The 12,249-nt window shown below is 46.3% G+C and overlaps 1 protein-coding gene and 1 non-coding gene across 2 annotated transcripts in view; one reads left to right on the plus strand and one right to left on the minus strand.

The window, feature by feature from the left end:
- Positions 1-12,249, plus strand: part of LOC132808156 (gastrula zinc finger protein XlCGF8.2DB-like) — a 61,453-nt gene that overhangs the window by 37,434 nt on the left and 11,770 nt on the right. The window lies entirely within an intron of this gene.
- On the minus strand, positions 2,048-2,137 carry trnap-cgg (transfer RNA proline (anticodon CGG)). Its single transcript is given in 2 exon segments — positions 2,048-2,083; positions 2,102-2,137. It is a non-coding gene; the product is annotated as a tRNA-Pro (tRNA).

Below are 12,249 nucleotides of genomic sequence, written 5' to 3' on the forward strand. Positions count from 1 at the left end.
CCTATTCACTGCCCCTGCCCATTCTCTCTCCTCACACTGCACCCTCTATTCTCCCCCCAACCCTCTGAACCCCAGTCTGTTCCCCTGTCCATTTCCCTCCTTTCTCCACCATCCCTGCACCCCCACAATCGGCCTTTCTCGTGCCTCAGCCCTCTTTGATCGCTGTATGAATCTCTTTCTCAGGGGAGAGAGAGAATGGATGGTGATGACTTACCTGGGAAACACGGCATGTGGGAAATAGTTGATATTTAAAATTGAGAATAACTAAAACCGTATATTCAGAAACTTCGTTAAAGTCGGGGGAAGAATGTTATTTTTTCCAAAACAAAAGCTGCAAAAATCTTTCTGAAACTTGCATTGATGTATGTGCAGTTAGGCCACAACAAAAGGAGAGGCTGTAAGGAGTGAATGAGTGAATAAAAGACAAGTCCAACCTTGCCCTCGAGGAGAAAGTGAAAACTGCAGATGCTGGAGATCAGAGTCGAGAGCGTGGTGTTGGAAAAGCTCAGCAGGTCAGGCAGCATCCAAGGGGCAGGAGAATCGCGCGTTTCGTGCATAAGCACTTGGCATTCGGCCATCGCTCCTTCAATCCCCCTGCGATGGCGCGTGAACTCACTGGTGCCTCCGCAGGTGGGAGGAGCAGGTGAATCCTTTCGGCACTGACAGCAGGTGAATGGCCTCTCTCCGGTGTGGAGCCGCTGGTGGGTCAGCAGTGCAGCTGTCTGAGTGACCCCTCTCCCGCACATGGGGCACGTGAATGGCTTCTCTCCCTTGTGGACCCACTCGTGCGCCTGCAGATGGCAGATCCGACTGAAGCCCTTCCTGCACACTGAGCAGGTGAATGGCCTCTCCCGGTGTGAATGAGTCTGTGGGTTTCCAGCACGGATGGGGAAGGGAATCCTTTCCCACGGTCCCCACATTTCCACGGTTTCCCCATTGAAGGAGCTTTCCTTGTGTTACTCTGGGTTTGAAATTACCAGTCTATCCCCACCGTGAGGGGTGAGAGTTTGATTCCCCTAAGCTGAGTAAATGGTTTGAAGCACTTTTCACAGTCAGCGCACTGAATCTCCCTCACTCGGTGTCTCAGTATTCTTCCTGCCACACCAGTGTCCAAAATCTTTCAAGCAAACATGTCTTCTTGATTGGAATGGCTGCTGATATTCAAGTCCAATGAATCAAGTGGCTCTGTCAGAAGTTGATGTATCATTTGCTTTCAGATTTCTTTCTGCACGTCTTCCTGCAAAGAAAAATCACAAAATAAGTGACCACTGTCAGTACAGTTTAAATGAACATAACATAGGTGGCAATTCCTTTAGATTGCCAGATGCCTGCTGATCACATATTATCCAGGCCACAGAAACCTGAAAACCCTCATGCAGCCAGATAGGCTTAGGTATGTATGGAGGAAAACTTCATTCCAGTGACAATAACATGGAACAAACTGCCTACAAAGATGCTGGAAATGGAGCTGAATCAAGGATATGAAAATGAAATGTTAAGGCTGCTTGAGAAAAGAAAGGCAGTAAAATTGCTGAATGACTTCCTGCTGGCCTATTAAATAAAAAAATGACAAAAAAGGACGTAACTCCATTACTACATTAGAAGGTGAATAATAATTACAAAGAAACTTTTACAACAGCCAACAATATCAGATATACATCATATAGAACAAAGAACAAAGAAATTTTATAGCCCAGGAACAGGCCCTTCAAGCCTGAGCCGATCGAAATGTACTGTCTAAACCTGTTGGTCAATTCCTAAGTATTTATCCCTCTACTCCCACCCACTCATGCATTTATCCAGACGCATCTTAAATGAATCTACCGTGCCTGCCTCTACCACCTCTGCTGGCAACGCGTTCCAAACGCCCAGCACCCTCTGTGTGAAGTAAAACTTGTTTTCGCTTTGAATAAGTGTTGCCCTTGCTGCGTTCATTGTAATGGTAACTCTGTCCCATCCCTGATTCAGGAAGTCGGATCTCGTTGAACGAAGCTGCTTTTTGAGAGAATTGATTGGCCGTTTTCGCACAAGGCAATGTAAGAAGCAAGGGCTCGTCCGGGATTTGAACCCGGGATCTCTCGCACATCCACGCTGTAGGAGGCCCGAAGCGAGAATCATACCCCTAGACCAACGAGCCACATGCCCCAAAGGCCCTACATTTTTTGACATGTGCCAATCCCTTAAATGCTGCTCAGATCCATGAGAATCTAACCTTTTAGTTGTGAACATGAGTAAAGAAGCAATCCTTTTCGAGGGTGCAAACTGTACACGTGCCAAACTGAGTGAATACACAAGGAAAATAGCTTTAAGAGAGATAGAAAGTATTTGAGCACCTTTGGAGTGTCTGCCCCCTCCCTGGATTCACTCCAGTTGCTACAAGTGAACAGTGTTTCACCCACCCCTACCTCCCCTCCCTGCTGGAGGATGGTATATGGAAAGGGTGTGACATTGCTTTGCTCCCAGATATTGCCCAGAGAGAGGAAGTTTCACTCTGAAACTGACGGGGCTGCATCCGCATTGTGACGTCAACAATGGAGGCGGGCCGGACAGCTGCCCTGCAGTTGAGGCACGTGTGGAGGGGAGGACACTTTGCAAATCCCACTCTCCTCCAAGTCAATGCAGTTTGAGTTCAAGCAAAGCAAGGGGTTTAAATTTATTTTAGAAAACCTCCTTTGTGCCGTGGGAAAACTGCTGTCGCGGGAAACGCAGTATTGCAGATTCATAGTAACAGAAGCAGGAGGAGAGGACCATTTGGTCAAGCCTGCTTCGTCATTCATTAAGATCACAGCTCCACCAACCTGCATTATCCCGACTACCTTTAATTCCCCTACCATGCAAAAACCCATCCAACTGTGTCTTCAATATACTTCATGAAGCTGTCTCAACTGCTCTCTTAGGCAGATAATCCCATGGAGTCTCACAGAGTGACACAGATGTACAGCACGGAAACAGACCTTTCAGTCCAACTCGTCCATGCAGCCCAGATATCCTAATCTAATCCAGTCCCATTTGACAGCACTTGGCCCAAATCCTCATAAAACCTTCCTATTCATCTACACAACCAGAAGCATTTTAAATGCTGTAATTATACCAGCCTCCATCATTTCTCCAGCAGCTCATGCCGTACATGCATCACCCTCTGCGTGAAAAGGTTGCCCCTTATGTCCCTTCTATATCTTTCCCCTCCCCTTCCTAAACCTATGCCCTCTAGTCCTGGACTCCCCCATCCCAGGTAAAAGAACTTGTCTATTTGCCATATCCATATCCCTCATGGTTTTATAAACCTCTATACGGTCACCCCTTAGCCTCTGACGCTCCAGAGAAAACAGTCTATTCAACCTCGCCCTATAGCTCAACCCTCCAACACTGGCAACATCCTTGTAAATCTTTTCTGCACCTTTTCTAGTTTCACAACATCTTTCCAATAGGAAGCAGACCAAAATTACATGCAATATTCCAAACGTGGCCTGACCAATGTTCTGTACAGTGGCAACATGAGCTCCCAACATCTATCCTCGATGCTCTGACCAACAAAGGAAAGCACACCAAAAGCCTTCTTTACTATCCTATCTACCTGCGTTTCTACGTTTAAGGAACTATCAACCTGAACTCCAAGGTCTCTTTGTTCAGCAACACTTCCAAGGAACGTACCATTAAGTGTAAAAGTCCTGCTCTGATTTGTTTTTCCAAAATGCCGCACCTCATATTTATCTACATTAACCTCCAAAAGCCACTTCTCAGCCCATTGGCCCATGATCAAGGTCCCGTTGCAATCTGAGGTAACCTTCTTTGCTGTCCACTACACCTCCAATTTTGGTGTCATCTATAAACTTACTAACTATACCTCCTCCGTTTACATACAAATCATTATATAAATCACAAAAAGTAGGGGACCCAGCATCAATCCTTCTGACACACCATTGGTCACAGGCCTTCAGTCTGAAAAGCAACCCTCCATCACCACCCTCTGACTTCTGCCTTCGAGCCAGTTCTGTATCCAAATGGCTAGTTGTCCCTGCATTCCATGAATTCCTGAAGAAGGGCTCATGCCTGAAACGTCGATTCTCCTGCTCCTTGGATCCTGCCTGACCTGCTGCGCTTTTCCAGCAACACATTTTCAGCTTCCATGAGATTAAACCTTGCTCACCAGTCTCCCATGAGGACCCTTGATGAACGCCTTCCCGAAGTCCATATAGATCACGTCTATTGCTCTGCCCTTATCAATCCACTTTGTTACTTCTTCAAAAAACTCAATCATGATTGTGAGACATGATTTCCCAAGCTTAAAGCCATGCTGACTATGCCTAGTCAATTCTTGCCTTTCCAAATACATGTAAATCCTATCTCTCAGGATTCTCTCCAACAACTTGCCCATCACGGATGTCAGGCTCACCGGTCTATAGTTCCCTGGCTTTTCCTTGCCACCTTTCTTAAATACTGGCACCACAGTAGCCACCCTCTAGCCTTCCGACACCTCACCTGTGACTATGGATGATACAAATATCTCAGTGAGAGGCCCAGCAATCACTTCCCTAGTTTCCCACAGAGTTCTAGGGTACTCCTGATCAGGTCCTTGGGATTTATCCACTTTTATGCATTTCAAGATATCCAGCAATTTCTCATCTGTAATATGGACATTTTTTCAACATGTCAGCATCTATTTTCTCACATTCTATATCTTCCATGCCCTTCTCCACAGTAAACACTGATGCACAATATCCGTTCAGTATTCCACCCCCCCCCCCCCCCCCCCCCCCCCCCCCATCTACTGCAGCTCCACACAAAGGCCGCCTTGCTGATCTTTCAGGTGCCCTATTATCTCCCTTTTATCCTTTTGTCCTTAAGGTATTTATAAAAACCCTTTGGATTATCATTAACTCTATTTGCCATAGCTATCTCATGCCCCCTATTTGCCCTCATGATTCCCCTCTCAAGTATGCTTGTACTGCCTTCATACTCTCAGGATTCACTCCATCTCTCTGTCTATACCTGACATATGCTTCCTTGTTTTTCTTAACCAAAATCTCATTTTTTCTAGTCATCCAGCATTCCCTACATATACCAGCCTTTCCTTTCACCCTAACTGAAATATACTTGTCTGGACTCTTGTTATCTCATATCTGAAGGCTTTCCATTTTCCAGCAACCTGCGAACATCTGCCCCCAATCAGCTTTTGTAGGATCTTGCTTAATACCTGAATCTTCCTCCAATTTAGAACTTCAACTTTTAGATCTGATATATTATTTTCAATCACGATTCTAATGTTAATAGAATTGGGGTTGCTGGCCTTAGGTTTTGCACCCTCTCCAGTAGGTACATCCACATTGTGAATTAGAAAATTTCCTTGTACACACTTAACATATTCCTCTTTTTGGCAGATAGGTAAATGGGCAGGAGTTATGCCTTGGGTCCACACTTCATTCATTCCCATCAACCCTACCCCCATTCCTACCCCAATAGTCCAACGCCACTTTCCTCTGCAACTGCCGAATGTGTGACGCCAGCCCATTTACCTGTTCCCTCCTCACTATCTAAGTGCCCAAACTTACCTTCCAGGTGAAGTGGTACTTTACCTGCACTTCCCAGAACCAGTCTACTGCATTTGCTGCTCACAATGTGGTCTCATCTATATTGGGGAACCGAAGCATAAACTGGGTGACTGCTGAACAGAACATCTACGCTCTGCCTGCAAAAAAGACCCTGAGCTTCCAGCTGCCTGCCAATTCCACACCCCACCCTGTTCCCTGGCCAACATCTGTGTCTCAGGTTTGCTGTATTGTCCCAGTGAAGCTCAGCACCAGCAGAACGAAGAGCACTGGATATTCGACTTGGGGACCATACATCCCTCCGGTCCCAATATCGAATTCAATAATTCTAGGGCCTGAACTCCATGGTATCCTCGTCCCTCCCACACACACCAAGCCTTGTTATCACATCGTCTGTCATTCCACACTACTTAGCCACGAACAGTCTCCATTAACAGTTATTCACCCTCCCACGCAGATCGTTATCAACTCCTTTATCTGTCCAACAATTCTTCCTTCGCTTTTGGCTCTGTCCTGATCTCCGCCTTCCTCCCACAATATCTCCTGCATATAAACAGACATTTTCCCAATCACCATCAGTTCTGTGGAAGGGTCACATGCTACTCCTGTTTTTTTTGTTTCTGATATACAGCATCCGCAATTCTTTCAGATTTTTATTGAGAGAGAGTTGGAAATTGTTTCGAGAGACAGAAAGAGAGGGGGGAGGAACAGAACAGATATGAACTGTTGATCTCCGTTGCGACTCAAAACGTAAAATCATTGAAGTGCGATCATTTCCTTTAATCATGAATAGAGACCACTGGCCATCCGTGAGCTTGTGGCGCAACAGTAGCGCGTCTGACCCCACATCAGAAGGTTGCGTGTTCAAATCACGTCAGGCTCACTGAACTCGACCAATTACCTTTCAAACCAAGGAAGGAGGATGTTTACTCCGTTTTTCTGTTGAGCCAAATCTTCTTTCCGGAAACTTTCGATCACAGTGAAGCTTTGCTGTCAGTTTGATTTGTGAACACTGAATCAGGGAGGTGGTGTGCCCAGTGTTTGGGTAAATGCTCAGCTCCCCCCAATGTGAGAAATAAAAGACAAACTGTTCATCACGGGATTTAAACACACAGCCGTTTCGTTCAGTTTGTGACAGCGCGGTGTGAAAAACATTATACCGATATTTTTACAACATAATCTAGAGATTATCAGCTTTGTGTTTCAAACTATCAGGAGGTCCCAGCTCCTTCTGTCATAGCAGAGTGACAAACGAGTTCAGATAGAAATGTTTCCCACCAACAGCAAATCCTTTCCTCTCACTGGACACAGTTAAAATTATCTTTATTCAACAGAAGGAGCGGAAACTACAGTCTGACGGCCCCTCTCCACATTAACGGTGAGCCTGAATTGTATAAACGGTGTCAGTAAAATCCAATGGAGGACACTGATTTGGTTCAATCGTTTTTATTTGCCAAGCGTAATTCACCGAGAGGATGCTGCTGTGTGAGACAGCGTGGGGAATTACTGCAGGGCCTCCTGCGCATGGAACACACCGCAACTGATGTGTTTCACCTTCATCAGTTTATTCCCATCTCGGAGAAGAGAGGTTTGATGATTCGGATCATAGGAGGCCGACAGAGAACATGAGAAGAGCACTCAGACCTTCACAAGCTTGTCACCACAGCTGGGTCATCGTGGCCCGTGTATCAGTATGGGACAGTAATCTGCATCTACTGACTGGAAGCACAGCAAATTGGAGTGTTGGTGGGACTATCACACAGGAGAAAACGGCTTCGACAGATCAACTGGAGTGGCTCCCAATGCGCAACTCCACTCACCTCAACTGAATAACTAAACAAATTACTCAGTGATTCAAATGAATACTCGGTTTTGAATCTGCACTGTGTCATGTACCATCGAGAATGATGTCAAAACACTTTCATTGCTGTGATGGAGTATCCTGTTGGGCAGAATATATCCGTTGTCAAATTTCCTACGTTCTGTTGGTCTAACTCCGATTTCACTCAGAATCACGAAATGTGTGACAGCGCAGACTGAGGCCATGCAGCCCACCTTAGCTCTGCTGGTTCAACACAATATGTAAATACGTGCCTCATTCTGTCTCCTTCTCCCTGTAAATCTGCACATTGTTACATTGAACATGCCCACCGAATTCCCTTTTGTGTCCATTGAATCTGCCTCTTTGTCACTGTCAGACAGGGATTTACTGACCCCACTCCCTGTGCGAAAACGGTCTTCCTAATGTCACTTTTGCTTATTTTCCTGATGACATTAAATCTCTGCCAAATTGTTCTCGATCTTTTCAGGCCTGGGAGCATTTTCACTGCATTATTTCCTCTGTCTAAAACCCTCATGATGTGGAAAACTTCAATCAGGCCAGTTTTCAGCCTTCTGTTCTGCAAAGACAACTGCCCTAACTTTCCAATCTACCTTCATGACTGACATTCCTCGTACACGGTACCATTCACTTCAACCTGTTCAGCGCCGTCTGCAATCACTTCACTTCCCCGCTTCCTGAAGTATCACCCTCAGAATTGAGCGTAATACAGGTGGAGGATTCATTCAGACTCGGATTGCGCCGGCGAGAAATCTGCAAGACTTGTTCTCACTTTGAGCAAGTGTTTCCCTTCGCCGTGTTCACTGCAATGGTCCCTCTGTCCCATCCCTAATTCAGGCAGTCCGATCTGATTTAACAAAGCGGCTTTTGAGAAAACTGACCCGGCATCTTTGCTCAGGTCAATTTAAGAAATGAGGGTTCGCCTGGGATTGGAACCCGGCACCTCCCACCCGTCTGTATAAGCTAGAAAACCCAAAACTGACATCATACCCCGAGACAAATGAGCCAAAAACCATGTGCGCGCCCAGCTCCTGAAGCAACTGGGAGTTGCTCAGTCCGAAATACATTGTACATTGCTCCCAGAATTACAAGCAGCAGAGAGTTTCAAGAACATCTGCTTCTCATTCTGCCTCCCTGCTCCCAGGACGCTGCTGTTTGTTCCGTCCCCAGGAACCAGGCTGTCTCCACTGGTGGATAATTGAACCATTTCGTTTCTACTTGCAATTCTCCCGCCGACAGAGGCTGTTAAGTCCATCGAGTCCACCGCGACTGTCTGCCACTTGTCTCTTTCTGAGGTGATTCACAATCAGTGATATCTGTCCTAATAGTAAGGGACTGTGTCTGAATGGTGATACAGTTTCTGACATGCTGATTGTCTTGTCATTCACGTCCGGCCCGGCGTGGCGAATTACTGCAGGGAATGGGCGAAACCGCAAGGCATGCGTTTCAACTTTTTCAGCTCATTGGCATCTCAGAGAAGTGGTTTTGCGAATCAGTTCATAGGAAACTGATGAAGAACAGGAGAAGACCACTCAGACCTCCAAAAGCATGTTACTTGAACCGTGTGAGGTTCGCGAGTGTATCGGTATGATACAGGGTATTCAGACACTCAGGCAGTAGGTGCAAAGGCAAGATACAGAACAGAGCACAGCACCATTACAAAAGGAAGCTGCTCAAGGAGACATCGAACAACAGCAGAGGATGGTTTCAATCCATCGATCTCTGCGTTATGGGCCCAACCCGCTCCTGTTTTCCCCAGGTCCCTTCAGCCTGTCGTCGGGCACGCGGCATGCACGTTCGAGACTGATGTCAAAGACCTCCGCTGCTGTCGTGTAATATGCTGGTGCGCAGACGTATGGAGGCTGTGTAAATAAAAACTTTTTTCTCACTTCCCACATTGTGTTGATCGAACTGTGATTTCATTCTGAATCACAGCATGTGTCACAGCGCAGACGGAGGCCATGCGGCCCACCTTCCCTCTGCTGATTCGACACAGTAAGTAAACGTGTGTCTCTATTCGTAGCATTCGCTTGCCTTCCCCGTGTGTTTCTGCACATTGTTACTTTAAACATGACCAGCGAATTACCTTATGCGTCTATTGAATCTGCCTCTTTGTCAATGTCAGAAGATTTGCTGACCCTAACCTCACCTTTCTAATCTCTCTTTTAGTTCTTTTCCTGATGACTTTAAAACTCTGCCGATCCTTTCAGGTGTGGGAGCATTTCAACTGCATTACTTTCCCTGTCTGGACCCCGCATGACTTGGAAAACTTCAAACACGCCAGATTTCAAACTTCTGTTCTCCGAGGAGAGCTGTCCCAATTTTCCAATCTGCCCTCATCGCTAACATTCCCTAAACACGGCACCACTGACGTCAGCGCAATATTCCATCATTTCACTTCCTGGCTTTCTGCTCAATTTGTACTCCAAGCAGCCCAACCTACTTTAGCAAGAGTGGGTTTTGAGAAAGTTAAGCGGGCACTCTTGCACAAACCTGGAAACGCAGGCTCATCAGAGATTCGAACCCTAGATCTCCTGCAAGCCTGCACAATAGAAGGCCCAAACCGCGAATCATACCCAGAGACCAACGAGCAACACCGAGACTGCGCAAGCCCCCCCGCTGTTCCTCTTCAGCCAGCTGAGTCTTGCTCGGTGTGAAATACATTTGACATTGCTCTGAGAATTGCAAGCGGCAAAGAGTTTCCAGAACAGCTGCTTCTCATTCTGTCTCCCTGCTGCTGTTTGTCCCGGGTCCTCTCTACTGGTAGAATTTTAAAACATTTTGTTTCTAAACTTTTCTGTAACACCGGAGTGACCAGTGATAAGCATTGCCCTCCTCAACACAGGATACAGAGAACAACAGAAGACCAGTCAGACCTCCGCGAGGCTGTCATCTCAACTGTGCACATTGGGACAGTATATCAATGTGAAATATTTATGTCGAAGTTTTTTGTGAAAGAGATGAGAAGGCGAGGTGCAGAACAGTGCGCCGTTAGACGGGAAAGTTGCTGAAGACGACATTGACTGAATAGGAGAGATGGTTTCCCTTCTGGGTGATGCTTCCATCACACACCCGCAGACATATCGCCGTTGTACCAGTATAAACTCTGTCTAAATTCCCACATTCTGTTTTTCTGAACTGTGATTTCGCTCAAAAGCACAAAATTTCAACACTCGCAATGTTCAAACTTTAACAAAGTGCTCATAGATATATTTAGCGAACACCTGGAAGGAATTCTGCCAAACGTACCTTGGGAATTTCGGTTTGAGTGCTCTTGAACTTTAAGTCAAAGGAAGGGAAATTTGCCTCGAGGCTGTGTAATGTGGAGATGTGTTCCCCATGTAAACTGATAGTGGTTAGCCATCCCAGTGCTTCCCGATGCATGGCTGCGCTGACCCACAGGGAGGTTTCTTTGATAAACTGTCCCGGGGACTTCCAGTCGCACCATGACGTCATAGTGCGAGCCCCCGGTGATGGCCTGCAGCTGCTGTGACGCAATAATGGTGCTGGCCCCGGAACATGAATACGAATTAGTTCATGAGTCACGTGGTACTGAATCATTCTATGGAGTGTTCTTTCAACTTCACGGATTTATATATGAGAGGAGGAAAATGGGCAGGGCTTACACCTCGGGTCCACTCGTCCTTCACTCTCACACCCCACAACCACCTCCCATTGTCCCAAGGCACTTGCCCCTGCAACCGCCGAATGTGTAACACCTGCCCATTTACCTGCTCCATCCTGAATATCCAAGGGATCGAACATACCTTCCAGGTGAAGCAGCACTTTACCTGCACATTTGTCACAAACTAGTCCACTGCATTCGTTGCTCACGGTGTGGTTTCCCCAAAGTAGCATGAAGCATAAACTGGGTGACTGCTTCGCAGAATATCTCGGTTCTGCCGAAAAAAAGGCCCTGAGCTTCTGGTTGCCTGTCACTTTAACACTCCACTCTGTACCCTGGCCTACTTCTCTGTCTCAGGCATGCAGCAATATTCCAGCAAAGTTCAGCCCCTGATTGAAGACCAACGCCTCATTTTCTACTTGGAGATCCTATAGTCATCAAGTCTTCAACATCGAGTTCAATATTGTTCGGACCCGAACTCCCCCATGCCCTTGACCCCGACCACACCCACACGAGGCCTTATTTTTACATCTTCTGCTGTTACACACGACATATCGTTAGCCAGCAACAGTCTTCATTAACAGTTAGTCACCCTCCTACACAGATCGTTATTCACTCCTTTGGCCATCCAATGTTCTCCCTCTGAACTGGTGGCAAAGAGAGCAATGTGGACTGATAGCCCTGAGTCAGCAGTTTGTCCCATCTCCAGGAACCGGGTTCTCTGCATTGGCGGATTATTAAACCATTTTGTTGTTGCGTTGATGTGAGGAGACTGTGTAAATATAAACTTTTCTAAATTCCCACCTTCCGTTGGTCGAACTGTGAGTTTACTCTGAATCACAATGCGTATCACAGCGCATTTGGAGGCCCACCTTAGCTCTGCTGGTTCTACACAGCAAGTAAATAAGAGTCTCTATTCGTATCATTCTCTTACCTTCTCCCTGTAAGTCTCCACATTGTTACTTTGAACATGACCACAGAATTCCCTTTTGTGTACGTGAATCTGCCTCTTTGTCACAGTCAGACAGAGATTTACGCATCCGAACCACTCCTTGTGCCAAAATGTTCTTCCTAATGCCACTTTTACTTTTTTTCCAAATGCCTTGAAATCTCTGCCGATTTTTTGGGAAATTGAAATGATTCTCATTCCTGCACATGAGGCTGAAATGATTTAATTTCTAACGTAAAGGACTGCGGATGCTGAGAATCCGAGACAGAAAGATGAACTGCTGGAGAAA

Source organism: Hemiscyllium ocellatum (genome assembly GCF_020745735.1).
Source record: "Hemiscyllium ocellatum isolate sHemOce1 chromosome 27 unlocalized genomic scaffold, sHemOce1.pat.X.cur. SUPER_27_unloc_34, whole genome shotgun sequence".
NCBI classification, from domain to species: domain Eukaryota; kingdom Metazoa; phylum Chordata; class Chondrichthyes; order Orectolobiformes; family Hemiscylliidae; genus Hemiscyllium; species Hemiscyllium ocellatum.